Source organism: Podarcis erhardii (genome assembly GCF_964252035.2).
Source record: "Podarcis erhardii genome assembly, chromosome: 2".
Taxonomy (NCBI): Eukaryota; Metazoa; Chordata; class Lepidosauria; order Squamata; family Lacertidae; genus Podarcis; species Podarcis erhardii.
In genome coordinates, this window is record NC_138498.1 from 80988793 (window position 1) to 81002313 (window position 13521).

At 40.5% G+C, this 13521-nt stretch overlaps 1 long non-coding RNA gene across 3 annotated transcripts in view; it reads left to right on the forward strand.

Annotated features, from left to right (window-relative positions):
- Positions 1-4202: 4202 nt before the first annotated feature.
- LOC309334538 overlaps positions 4203-13521 on the forward strand; it is a 31217-nt gene continuing 21898 nt past the window's right edge. Inside the window, exons 1-3 of one of the 3 annotated variants that reach the window (XR_014153149.1) lie at positions 4723-4842; positions 5782-5862; positions 6081-6777. This is a non-coding gene — a long non-coding RNA (uncharacterized lncRNA). Of the gene's footprint in view, positions 4843-5781; positions 5863-6080; positions 6778-13521 lie in introns of those variants that run through there. The other 2 variants (XR_014153147.1, XR_014153148.1) reach the window with 2 other exon arrangements.

Here is a 13521-nt window from a genome sequence, read left to right on the forward strand (position 1 = left end):
TTGGTAATACTTGCATTTATTTATAAATATACATGAAGACAAGAGTGCCTCGCATGCTCTGGTCCATGGGGTCATGAAGAGTCGGACACGACTAAACAACAACAACATTATATTGATCAGTGAATGGGTCAAATTTGCTTCACATGCACATCAGTTTGCTCTATATCTATATCTATCTATCATCTATCTATCTATCTAATCTATCATCTCTATCTATCATCTATCTATCTATCTATCTATCTATCTATCTATCTATCTATCTATCTAATCTATCTATGATCTATCTATCTATGATCTATCTATCTATCTATCTATCTATCTATCTATCATCTATCTATATCGATCTATCTATCTATCTATCTATCATCTATCTATCTATCTATCTATCTATCTATCTATCATCTATCTATATCGATCTATCTATCTATCTATCTATCTATCTATCTATCTATCTATCTATCTATCATCTATCTATCATCTATCATCTATCTCTATCATCTACTTGGAGCAGCCATGCATGGGTAGCAAAAGAACTAGGTGCATTGTAAAGACAGAGATGTCTTTGTTGGACTGTGACGTCTTGGCACTTGTTTGTGTCATTCACATCTTTGCATAGCAAGGAGTAAGTCTTGTTATGTTGGCTCACTCCCTGTTTTTCCCCATGATGAAAAGATCCAGGGGTGCAGCCTGGTTTGGTTTCCTTCAGAAGGAGACCACCAGAATTTGATTAGCATTTGGTAAGACTTGCATTTATTTATAAATATACATAGGTGGTGACACAGCTCACACACACAAACTCGCCAAGCATGCCAAAGTCCAGGGCTCCCACACCAGCTTTTTGGACACAGTTGGCACCCTAAGATGCTTAGAGGGGGTAAACTCAGCTTCCTGTCTTTTGCCATTTCACTTGAACTGCAGCCGATTGTTCTTTTGCGTTATCCCTTTGGCTAGAGGAAGAACCTGGATGAGACTCTTCTAACCATCACCTAGCTTTCCTACTTTCCCTGGAGACAAATCACTGGATATCATCACTCTTGTGCCAATTCCAGAGAGGTTGGCCACATTTAAGAAAGGATGTGGAACTTCCACAGTTGTCCACTCTTCCTATTTTAATTTGGATTTTATGTCTTGTGCACCTTGCCCATTTTTAATAAAGACCAAGCTTTTCCTACAGAGCAGGCTGCAAGTAGAACTGAAGAGGGGAGAGAAAGAGATAAATGAGAAGAGCATCAGCAAACCTTTTCCTCGCTTTCAAAGAGAATGAGATGCTCTTTCCAGTATTGGATTTCCGGCTGCACAACTGCAGAACAAAATGAAACACCTGTATAAGGTATACACAAGGAGCCGCACTTAACTGCTATGCCATCTGCAGCCCACCTGTAAATGGGTATTGATTTAGAACCTGGAGAGGGAGATGGGAATTCTGAAGAGTGGCCAGGCACCAACCAGAGAAGTGGAAGGGTTGTATCTCGGTTCTTCCTTACTCAATCCCACCATTCTGAGGGCGTTTCTCAGACAGTTTCCAGCAACTGAGGAACCAAAACAATAAACTGAGAAGTGGAATTGAAGCAGCGAAGCAAAAGAGCACAAGCCACCAGGATGCCAGATAGGGAGTAGAGGTGATATTATTGCATTTTATTATTTCTTTAATTTAATTCAGCACACAACTTACACAAAAATAGTCCCAAGGGGAGTCACACAAATTTAAAAGATGCAAAAGGCGCTAAAACGCAACAATTTTAACAAATAATAAAATACACAAAGTCATAAAGACCTAAAAGCCACCACAGTGTAAGGAGAGAGTCGCAGCCCATATGATGCTATGGCAACAGCACTATATGTCATGGTAATGGATAACACATTTATCTACCATCTGAAGCAGTATTTGCAATATTGTGAGCTGTGGCTCATATGTACAAGTGGAGACCATTTTTCCTCATGTGTGGGATGTAATTCAATTGAATATGAGTCACTTAATGCATACCACACAGGCCCCTGTGATTTCATTTTTCTCTTTCTTTATGTAATATATTTAAAGAGAAAATCATGCTTATTTTATGGAGTGAGCAGCTTTCCCCACCCCCACACCATGTTTGAAGCATGATTGAAAACATCAGAAGAATGTTGCATTGTTCAGCAAAGATGAACATGCGTTTAGTTCATTTATAATATATTTTTCACAGATGGGACTGGGACTGTGTTATTACTATGATCAAAAATGTGTGTGTGGGGAGAGAAATCAAATTCTAATTAATAATTTTGTTAGGGATTCTCGCTAACTACAATTTATTTTTTTTAATTGGCAGTTGCCCTTAATAGAATGCACACACACACACTCACGACAAATTCCTTTCTATAAAAGATAACTGGGATTTGTGGGAAGCTGTGGTAGGGCATAGAAAAGCTGGTGCATATATGGAAGATGACTTCTGGGGTAGCAGGGATTTGAGGGATTAAGTTGAAAAACCCACAGATCTAACTATCATAAGCAGATATTGGCCACAAAATGACTTCAAACATTTCTTGGTTCAGTTTAAAATGTTTCTAATGAGTCTGTAAGCTTTTAGTTCAGACTGTCTGAATCTCCCAAGGATATACAATGCTTTTCAGCTACTATAGAAGAAATTAGGATGACACACAACTGGATAAACAAGGGCCCACTTCATGGATACTTCAGTAGCTATGTATCAGTCCATTCAAGAGAATTTGTGCAAAACTTACCTTGTTCTTTGCATCTACTAATCGACTTACAAGTGCTGCCTGCTTTAAAGCTTCCCATAGTTGGGATACCAGAAAGAGTGTGTTTTGATGATAAACTAATAGGTTGCAAAAGCTTTAAAGGTGTTTTGCTTTCTGTGGTCAGACAAATATGAGTGATGAGTGGAGAATGTGGATAGGAAGTGAGTTGCTCCACTCCCATTATTTTTGGTTGCCCTTTTCTGAACTTTTCCCAGCTCTACTATATCCTTCTTGAGATGAGGAACCAGAACTGCACACAGTATTTCAAGCACCATAGATATGAGAATTAGATACTGGGAAATATATTTCCCACCCCTTTCCTAATGATCTTATTTGCTTGAATGTGCAGCTCTAAGATGTGTGTCACATTTTGGTCTGATGGACATAGGAACAAGTTGTGAAACTTATCACATGCCCCTAAATCAACAAGTGCCTAAATTTGAGAACTCCTCTGAGAGTGAAGCTCAGGCCAAGTGGCCTTCCAAGTCCCTCCTCTGACCCTGAAAGCATGGGGGGGGGGAGGAATTGCTGCAGAACATGTCCCCCATCACATCCTCTGCCTACCATTTTGTATAACACCCTTTCTCATTCAAAAAAATGGTGCATGTGGAAAGAGTAAATTCCTCAGTGGCACAGTCCTGGTCCAGATTGGGCCCTCCTTCAGCTGCTGTTTGCCAACGTTTAAAGAGATGAGAGATCTAGGCTTCGAGTTGGGTCCTCAAATGCTTCCCCAAGGGAAGGAGCCACAGAATGAAACAGCATTTGTGTGTGTTTCATGCTGGTTTTGACAAAAAGGTTTGTGGTTGTCAAAAATAAACCATGGGTTTCATCTTGAATGGCAAACCTCATGACATTCTATCACACTTTTACCACAACTGGTGTACCAGCTGAAAATGTCTTGGTGCCTTTGAAGCTAGTTAACATACAAAAACCTTTAGATAATATCCTCCCTAGCTTACTTTGCATTTATAGATTCCCCGTTTTAATACCACATTTGCAAACCCCTTTATTACACAAACGAGACCACACTCACCATGGTTTCACCATGGTCTGTCACAACCTATTTTCATAACACAACCCATTTTATTGTATGCTGAGCAGTGAGAGTCCAAGCCACAAGTGGGACTCATTCAGCTTCAAGGTTTCTCCTCCTCCTCCCTCCTGAAACTTTAGCCCTGAAAAAAAAATTATGAAGAAATATAGACTTGTCAAAATTAATAATTAACATCACATTTATTTTCCCCATGCATACACAGTCTCTTTTATTCACCTACATACTGTGTTGAAACAAAGTTATTTGTATAACAGCCAAGTGGGTATGGTTTTTAACCTTTTCTTGTGGCAAAAGTGCAACTGGGAGGTTGGGTCAGCTGTTCTGGGCTGCCCTCCTCTGCTTCCTGTGTGCCTTTATATACAAAAAAGTTACCTTATATTTGTTTAAGTTGCTATTTCAGATGAAGGCAGAGGCTGACCCTCTTTCTGCCTGGATGTCTGATTTTGAAATGTTTTAGTATGGAGCGGGGAAAATTGCTACTGATCTTTCAGACTGAACGTTTCATGAACATCAAATCCTTTATTTTGTGTTTCTTACTTCCCTAAATGCTAGGAAGTTCCAGAACAGCCCCTTTTTCTTCGAGGAAAGAATACTAGACTGATGATGGGTTTGTGGTGGGAACAGGTGGTGGTAGCAATCAGTGAGAGGGATGTTTTAGTGATGGAGTCTCTGCTGTGGAATTTTCTCCTCAGGAAAAGTTGCCTGATACTATCATTACTGTGCTTTAAGCACCAGGAAAAGTCTGCTGTGTTCACTCATGCTAAGGCTGAGCTGAAATGCACCCACCAATTTCATTTTCCCATTCACAGATGGTGAAAATGGTTAACAATTTGGGGGGGTGGGGTGTGAAGATGAAATTTGACCAGATTTATTGACAGCAGCAATTCTCTCATGGCGGCTACACCCCCCCCGCCCCGACCACTGCCTCACATAACAATTCTGAAAGAACTACTAGATGGAAACAAAATGGCTGGCAGCCACTGAGAAGAGCTGCATAACTGCTGGCAGGAAGATGGCTGCAATGGCAAAACCAGAAGTGGCGAGAAAAGGTGAGTTGGAGGCAGCATTTTTTAGATACCTACCCTCCCCAAGCCTGACCCCAGCATTTGATAAATACTTTAAATATAAGACGATGTGAATGCTACTGCAATTGTTTGATGTTTTTAGGCAGCTGCTTTTATATATATTTATTTTTGTGTTGTCTTAATTTTTGTAAGCTGCTTGAGTGTTATTTTAAGTGGAAAGTGAGGTATAAATAAGTAAGTCAGAAAATAGTAAACTCACACAGAATGCCATTTCGTCAAATTTAATTCTGCATGTGGGGAGTTATTAGCAGGTCACAGGATCGGATTTAGGTTTGATGAGGCCCTAAACTACTGAAGGTAATGGGGCCCTTTATATGTCCAGCTGTCCTTTGTCAGCAGCAAATTGTCACTGTTATTTTTGTTTGTTGAATATATACTATATGGTAATTTATGGACCTAATAGGTATCTAAAGCATTTGCACATAACAAATAGGAGCCTACACAGCACAAAACACTGTTGCTGTATGTAGGTTTTATTTTTTTATCTTATATTTTGGAAATGTACATCCAGTTTCTTTTCCTTTAAATGTTTTGGGGGCCCCAAGAGAGTGGGGCCCTAAGCTATAGTTTGTTTAGCTTATATGTAAATCCAGCACTGGTGGGTCATGTCAATATTATCCTAACAAAGAGCAGTAGTGGGGAGAAGCGGCTATCCAAGGAATGAATAGAACCAAATAGTATTTTCTGTGAGCTACTCATATTGATTTGAGGGCGGGATCCTTCGAAAACTTACCAGAATAAAAAAGGAGACCCAATAAGCACTGCAAATACTGGGTATAAGCATGGTAAGCTAGACCTGATAAACCAAGACCACTTGTACCAGCAACATAGTTCATGAGAAGTAAATGGATGGATGAACACACAATCAGAATGACAAAGGTATCATATACCCTCTTCATCCAGTTCTAGAGTTCAGCTTCCTATCTGGAGTATGAAAGAACTTGACCCTGTGGAAAAAGCAAGAATAGGCCTCTGCAAGAGTTTGTAAGTATGCCACTGCAGGCGTCAAATAAAAATTTGTTCTCCCAGGTGGTGAGCAACATTACACACTGAATTTTGGTCACACAATTTAAAGGGAAACATGTGGTTTCAGCATTTTGCTGAAGAAGCATCCATTGAAACATTTATGCATACGAGCCTTGTTCTTCCAGGGCCTGAATGAAAACATATTAATTCAAATAAATCTCTTTCATCCATTTCAGACGATAGGTTGGCACTTATAAGTAACCGTTATTTGCTGAAGAATGATTTGCTTTTTGAAATGATACAAATCACAACCATCTTTCCACAGTTTCTCCATACTCCAATTTAAAGAATGTTTCATGGAGCTATTAAAACATCAAGATGATCACTATTTATGGAAACAAATCTTTCCTTTAAATATCATTTCTGACATGCTTGATAAATAAATATCCCTCCAGCTACAGAAATGGTTCAGTGGCAATACAAATGTCTATATGTCAGTGGAAATGAGTTGCATTTTATTTCAAGGAGTCCAAAGGAAATCTGTTTTGCTGCATTTTAGTAGTATTTGTAAATATGGCAATCATTTTCATTTATGAGCTGACTTTGATTGGGAATGGAATTCAACCTACTCCCCACGATGTGTAATGCACAGTGATTAGAATGAACTAACTCAGATTAACTAATTCCCTGGATTAATTATAAATGTATGAATTATACCTGCAAGTAGTTCTTATAATTTCCAGGTGAACAGCATGTGAACTAAACTCCTTTTGCGGTGGAACTTAATTTTTAAAAATTCCATTCCATTTTAATTTAACAATTTACATATATACAAAGAAGTTTAATTGAACTTAACTCTGTGTTTGATTGTGGCCACTGCATTTACCATTTTTACCCATCTGAAAATTGATGCTGCTGTTTAAGCTTAAAGATCATACTTGTTGTGAAAAATAAATAAAGCTATTGTTCGCATTACAGTGTATGTTTTGTTTTGATGTCTTCTTTATTCTTAAATATATTTTATACTTCAGCAGAGCAGATTGTAAAATTCTGAAAGCTGAAAAAAAAAACACATGCTGAGGACCAGGTGAATTGAATTGGAATGCAATTAGTTCCTTCTCGGATGGGAAGAACTTGAATAGGAACTAATTCCTTTCTGGAACAGGTGAACTAGAATGGGAAACAATTCCTTTTTGGTGTGGGTGAACTGAAACTGGAGTTTCTTTTAGAACTGAATTTTCCAAGTACTGGTAATGCAGTCATACAGATAGTGAGCCTATAGGAGGAACATATGGTACAGCAAGTGGTCAAGGAACTCAGTCAGTTGACCTCCAGAAAATATGGTTAAGTGTTGAATATGGTCAAGGACAAAGCAGAACAATAAATATAAATATATAAGATATAAAAAGGGTCAAATCCTGTTGTAAAAACTGTATTTGGTCAGGGAGAGGTTCCAGTTAAGGCTGGTAGCTTTAGGTCTCATCAGCCTAGCAAGAAGATGCCAATTCTGTAAGTGTCCCATTCAGAAGTGCCAACTTCTCAAGATGATTGAGAGGGCCTGATGTGATGTCCTGATGTTGCAAATGCAATGTCACAAGGAGCTGGGGGCAAAGCCAAATGCCCTCTGAACATTGAGAGGGCATACCTCCCTCAAAAAAAGCACTGGGGGGATGGGACAAAGTGCCATAGCCCCCAGGATCCTGCACCTATGGTCCCATTCTGAGGCAAAATACTATGCAGCTGCATAAGGAGGCGAGTCTTGTAAGCATGGAGATCTCTGGGGTAAAATTCACTATATAATATTTCTGCCTTTCCCTATAAACTATTAAATAAATGAACCTGGAAAGCAGAGTTATTAATTGGTGTTTAGATTGCATGAGTGGTGGGAAGAAATAAGCCACACATAATCCCCAGAGTGTTTTTCTTATGAGGACTCTTTCTGGAATCCCGAGGTTTAGATTTCATTTTTTAAAAAAACCAACTACACCTTATAAACGTGGAGAATATTTAAGAAAACATGGAAGAAAAAGACAGGAGCCACTTACTTGAGAAGCCCAGCACCAGAAAAATAGGGATGCCAGAGTAGGTAATACTGTTGAACAGTCAAGAAGGGTGAAGCCATCAATTTCCAGTGGTACTATGGTGGGACAGAGGATCACATAAATTTCTGAATGGTGCAGCAATACTTTTTGAAGAAATGGCCCTTGTCAAGGTTCTTCTCTGTGCGCCATATTGGCTATGCTTCAGGTTGGACTGGTATTGTTCCAAACCCTTCAGTCTGGGAGAAGTAAGTGGGGTCCCAGGGACGAGTTGCTCTGTTTAACTTCATCATCCAGAGACAAACTGAAGAAGAACCCCTCCATTTTTAGTTTTTCACATGCAGGGCTGGCCCAATGCATTTTAGCACCTGAGGTGAACCACAAAATGGTGCCCTGCCTCTACCAGGGAAGAGGGGAGCGAAGATCTGCATCAGGAGCAAGGCAGGAGGGACTAAAGATCAATATCAAATAGGAGACCAGCAATGCCCCCTATTCACTGAGAGGGTGCTGGTAAGGCAGCTAGTATAGTGGGGGGCTGAGGAAGTGGAAAATCCAGCCTCCAAGGGGTGCACTGCAGCTGCATTTCTTGGAGGTTGGATCTGCTTCCCCTGTAGATCCTGCCACCTGAGGCAGTCACCTCACTTTGCCTCATGAGTGGGCAGGTCACACTACCATCACACTACCATCAGGAAACCCAGGAAACCCAGGCTGACTGTGTTAGTTACTGTATGATCATCTGCCGTCCACATAGAAACTCACTACCAGCTGAGTGAATGGTAGAACAAAACACTATTTTTGATGAGGTCTGGGAGCCCTGCAGAGAGTAGTAATAACTTATTCCAGTCAGACCACACCTCTCCTGGGTCACAGCTGTTTCCCTTAAAGGGGTTGTGTATATTTTATTATCTCCAACAGTAAGTATTAAATGAAAATATCCCTGGATATTTTATTGCTTCTTCTGTGTGATATAGTCCTTCCACTCTTTGGGTTTGAATTTTCTTCCATACCTTAAGTGGGTGTCACTCATACTTGGTAGTGGCTATGGAGAGTCAGGTGATGACCATTCTTCTGCCTGTGGCTCTTCTGTCAGTGTGGTGTAATGGTTAGAGTGTTAAACTGGGATCTGGGAGAGCACAGTTCAGTCCCCACTTGGTCATGAAGCTCACCTGGTGACCTTGGGCCAGTCACTGCCTCTCAGTCTAACCTACCTCAGGGGGCTGTTGTGGGGATTAAATGTGGAGGCAGAGAACCATTTACACCACCAGGAGCTCCTTGGAGGTGTGGTATATAAATGCAATGAATAAATAAAACCTCTTTATGGCCATTGGATGGCTGCTGGTTATGGTTTCATTTCTCTCAGCTGTTCCCTTTGTCTCATCTGCTGTTTCAGCTGCAGGAGCAAGTCTAGGAAAAAGTCTTAAGTGCCAGTGAATTCAACTTAGTGACTTTCCACTTTCTATCTGTACTCTATATGACCTGGGGCATCCTAGCAGGTTTTCAGAGCAGCTCTGCGTTCAGAGGAACCCACAAGGGTGCTGCGTTTCTCAAACCCATTAACCAAATGATTTTAAAACCTGTTCTGTTGCTCAAAGTCAGACATTTTCTTTAGAAGGTTGACATTTTTCATTTCAAATGCAATCCAGACTGTCGAATTGAAAGCAAAATTGCAGCAAAGCACACAGAGAGCTGCGAATATGTAAACCTCATGCAAAGTGTAAAACCAAGTGAGTGAAACTATTTTTCTTCCTCATTCATTGGTGCCACTATTTCAACTTTGTGTGAATAAAACTGGTGTTTAGCTTGGCTCTGGCAAAGTGAAATGAAATAAGCTGGCCTACCAAACAATCCCAGCTTTGTATGCACAGTAATGATTAGACTTTGTGGAAATGAGGAGAAATATGGCACTTACTCAAGGTTCTCGGGGCAATTGGAAACTAGGATGCACTGGAAAGAGAATGTTGTTCTCTAGCTGGAGCAATTAACAATTGTGGTAATAAAACATCTTGAAGTATCCCATAAGAGCCAAATTAAGTACTAATTTGCAATAGGTAGGAAAAATATTTTTTTTTAAGTTTAAGACTTTGCAATTTGTGTGCAAAATACTAGACATGGAAGAATATAGCCAAGATAACAGAATGCTCCTTGCTTAGGGCAATTGTTTTCTGTTGGATTTCTGGAAGCATTTCTCCTTACATAACCGCTACATGGATTTGCCATTTACAATCATCTGACATCCTGATCTTGTGGAAATGTAGAATATAGAAGTACTACACTAGAAGGAGGAATGGCCAAGAAGGGTCTCTGCTTCACTACTTTTCATAGTTATGAAGGAGTTTTACCAGCCATACATGTCCCAAATACAGTATTGTCTTCTACATCTTTCTTTAAGGTTCAGCAGCATACTCTCTTTTACACACTGTGCATGAAATATCTCAAGCTTATGAAATATATTTATTTTGAACAGGAATGGTGAACCTATGGTCATCTGGATGTTGGTAGACTCTAACTTCAATCATTCATGGCCAATGGTTATACTGGGTGGGGCTGGTGGGAGTTGGAGCCCAGTAGTAACTGGAGTGCCACAGATTTCCCATCACTAATTTGGAGCATCTCTATCCTTCCTTTCTATTTCTATTTTACAAGAAGCTCTCTGCTCTCAAGATGAATATCACATAATAATGTAAGAATTAGGGTTGTAAGAATTTGACCAAGCCAAATTGTGCCTATTTGCAGGGACTCGAGCAGAAATGTTTGTGGGATTGATAAGTTAAATTCTTCAGGGGAACAAACTCTTATCGGCCAGTATGTCTGATTTTAATAATTGTGCAATGCATTTTATTCTCTTTTTATTCTGCTTTATGTATTTTATCTTTTGTAATGGCTTCAGTTTGACAAACCAACCAACCAAACACACAATAATTTAAAAAGTAATTCTTTATTTATAATACTGAAAGGAGTCTGTAGGGAAGGAGTCAGTCTATCAGATATTTGGGGCTGCTTTGAAATGGCATAAATGCTACTGTTCTCTTTCCAATATTTCTCTTTTCAATATTCTCTTTTAGGGAACCATATAGCTTGGTCATATAATATATGTGCTTATTTGTAACCCACTCTTGATCAGAACTGCAGCTTCCATTTGATTTCCAAAAGTATTTTAATGTCTATAAGCTTCCTATTTTAAAAAAGACAATGAGTAAATGCTCTTTTGATATATCACTGTGAACTCGGTAAGCAAAAGCTAGCATGGCCAAGAGGAGGTAATTTATGGGGGAAAGGCCCAAACCACACACCAAAACTTCCAGATCCAAGGACTTGAGAACGTAAGGGTTTGAAATCAGAAACCAAACTGTCCCAGACGGCTTTGATTTAGCTTTTGTGTGGAGTTTGTTTGTAGTTCAAATCTTCCAGCCAAACCAAGATCAGGGTTTGGGATTTACAGTCTAGTCCTGACATCTTTTGATGCATCTCAGAATGTGTCTCTAGCCAAAGTATTGTGAACAAGAACTGGTTCATTGTAAAGCAATCTCTAGCCCTTCTTGGACCTGGCACCACATCCTTGTTTTTACATAAACATACTGGCACCTTTTGAGCCAATTACTGTCCCTCATCCTCATGTCCTACACCATGGGTCGGCAAGCTAAGGTCCGTGGGCTGGATCAGGCCCAATTGCCTTCTGGATCCGGCCCACGGACAGTCCGGGAATTGCCGCATGGGTCACCAGCGTGTGCGTTCTTTCCCTCTCTCTCTCTCTCCCTCACACGGCACCACCTCCTCCTCCTCCCTCTCTCCCTCCTCCTGGCTTCTCCCTGCCCTGCCTAGAGGAGGAAGGGGGCTGGGCTTTGTTGGTCCCAGCAGCAGCAGCAGCATTCGAGTGGCTGCCATTTAAAGCAGCCCCTCTCTGAAGCCCTTTTGTGCGCCGCTCATCATCCTGCCGCCAGCCCCTGCTGCTCGCAAGACACTGGTAAGCAGCCACTGGGGCTTGTGGTGCTCTTGCACTACCCATCCAAAAAATATAGTCCGGCCCCCCACAAGGTCTGAGGGACAGTGGACCGGCCCCCTGCTGAAAAAGTTTGCTGACCCCTGTCCTACACTGTGAAAATAGGCCCACCCTGTAGTGACTGGTACCCAGTAGACTTGATGGGGATGCTAGATGTGGAAAGAGACCAGCTGCTTGACCTGGGCCACCTTTGGTGGGCCAAAGCTATTGTGAGAACAGCAACTGTCTGGGAAAATGAAAGACTGGATTTGAAGAGCCAGAAGAATCTGAGATAATTGTTTCTTTTTTAAAGAACATATTTTTTATTAAAGATTTATTGGTTTACGAAAGTATGTGCAATGTCTCTTTTTTCAAGTTACATTTTCTACAGATCAGTTTCATGTGTTGAGACATTAGTGTTACATTAGGAAGAAAAGGGGGGAAGAGGTGGAGGGGGGCATGGTGAGTGGGGGTGGGGTCAAGTGGCGATGTTTCTGTTTTACTTAGTGTATGCGTGGGATTTTGTGTCAGGGTCGCTTGTGCAGGTTCTCTTTACTATTCACTTGTGTTGCTTTGGTGGTGAGAGAGGTTGGGGTTGGCCTAGGGTGTGGTCGTTTCTTTGTGATTGGCTGTGGTGAACTTTGCTTTTATGTGTGAGTCTGGTAGGTGGGTGTTTTTGTATCAGGTTAGCCATATTGATTTGGATGCTGTTGGTGGATTATTGTCGTTGTCTTCTTGGGCTGTGTATGTGATAAAGGGGAGCCATACTGGGGTGAAGGTGTCTTCTTCTATTTGTCCCCTTGTCAGTTTCAGTTATTGGTTAGTTTTTCTAGTAAGGCTGTTTCCCATACTATTTGATACCAACGGCCCATGCTTACTCCTGATAGGTCTCTCCAGTGTCTGGTTATGATATTTCTGGCTGCTGAGAGTAGGTGGGTTATGAGCTCTTTATGATGTGAGTGGGCATCATTATCTTGGAAGATGTTTAGTAGGGCCAGTTCTGGGGTGATGTCTAATACTTGCTTAGTTATTTTGTATATTTCTTGTATGATTGTTGTCCAGAATAGTTGGATAGTTGGATTTTGGGGCATTCAGAGATAATTGTTTCTATTCAATTAGCTTCAGTTAGGCTCTTCTATGACTAGAACTACCAAAAAGTTGCATGAAGCAAACTATCAGTGCATATACAACCAAGAGTGTATTTGGCAACCATGAGAGAGAAGCCATTTTCCCCCCTGACTGCCCCCTTACAGATGAATGCTTTACATCTAATGTAACCAAACTAGAAGAGGCTTCCCTACCTCTGAAACATTCAGTGTTATGCTCTTACAGAAAATTTGTTTATTGGACAGTAACTATTTTTCATTAATGGTATTTCTTGATAGATATATAGACTATAGGAAAAGTTTGACATTTTTGGATCAGTTTCAGAGCAATCTAGTCCCATTTGGCAAGCATGGCATGGACCTTGTTCATGTGCAAGCTTGTTTCTTGTTTATGATTGTAGGCAGAGGTAGAAGACACTTTATAGTGTCATATGATCTGATATCTGAAACAGTCTTGAGAAACATCCAGAAATATAATGAATACATACTCTTTATTCATATGTTGTAGAAAGTGAAAAGGAATATTTATTTTTCATTACTCTTCCTGGAAGAGAGA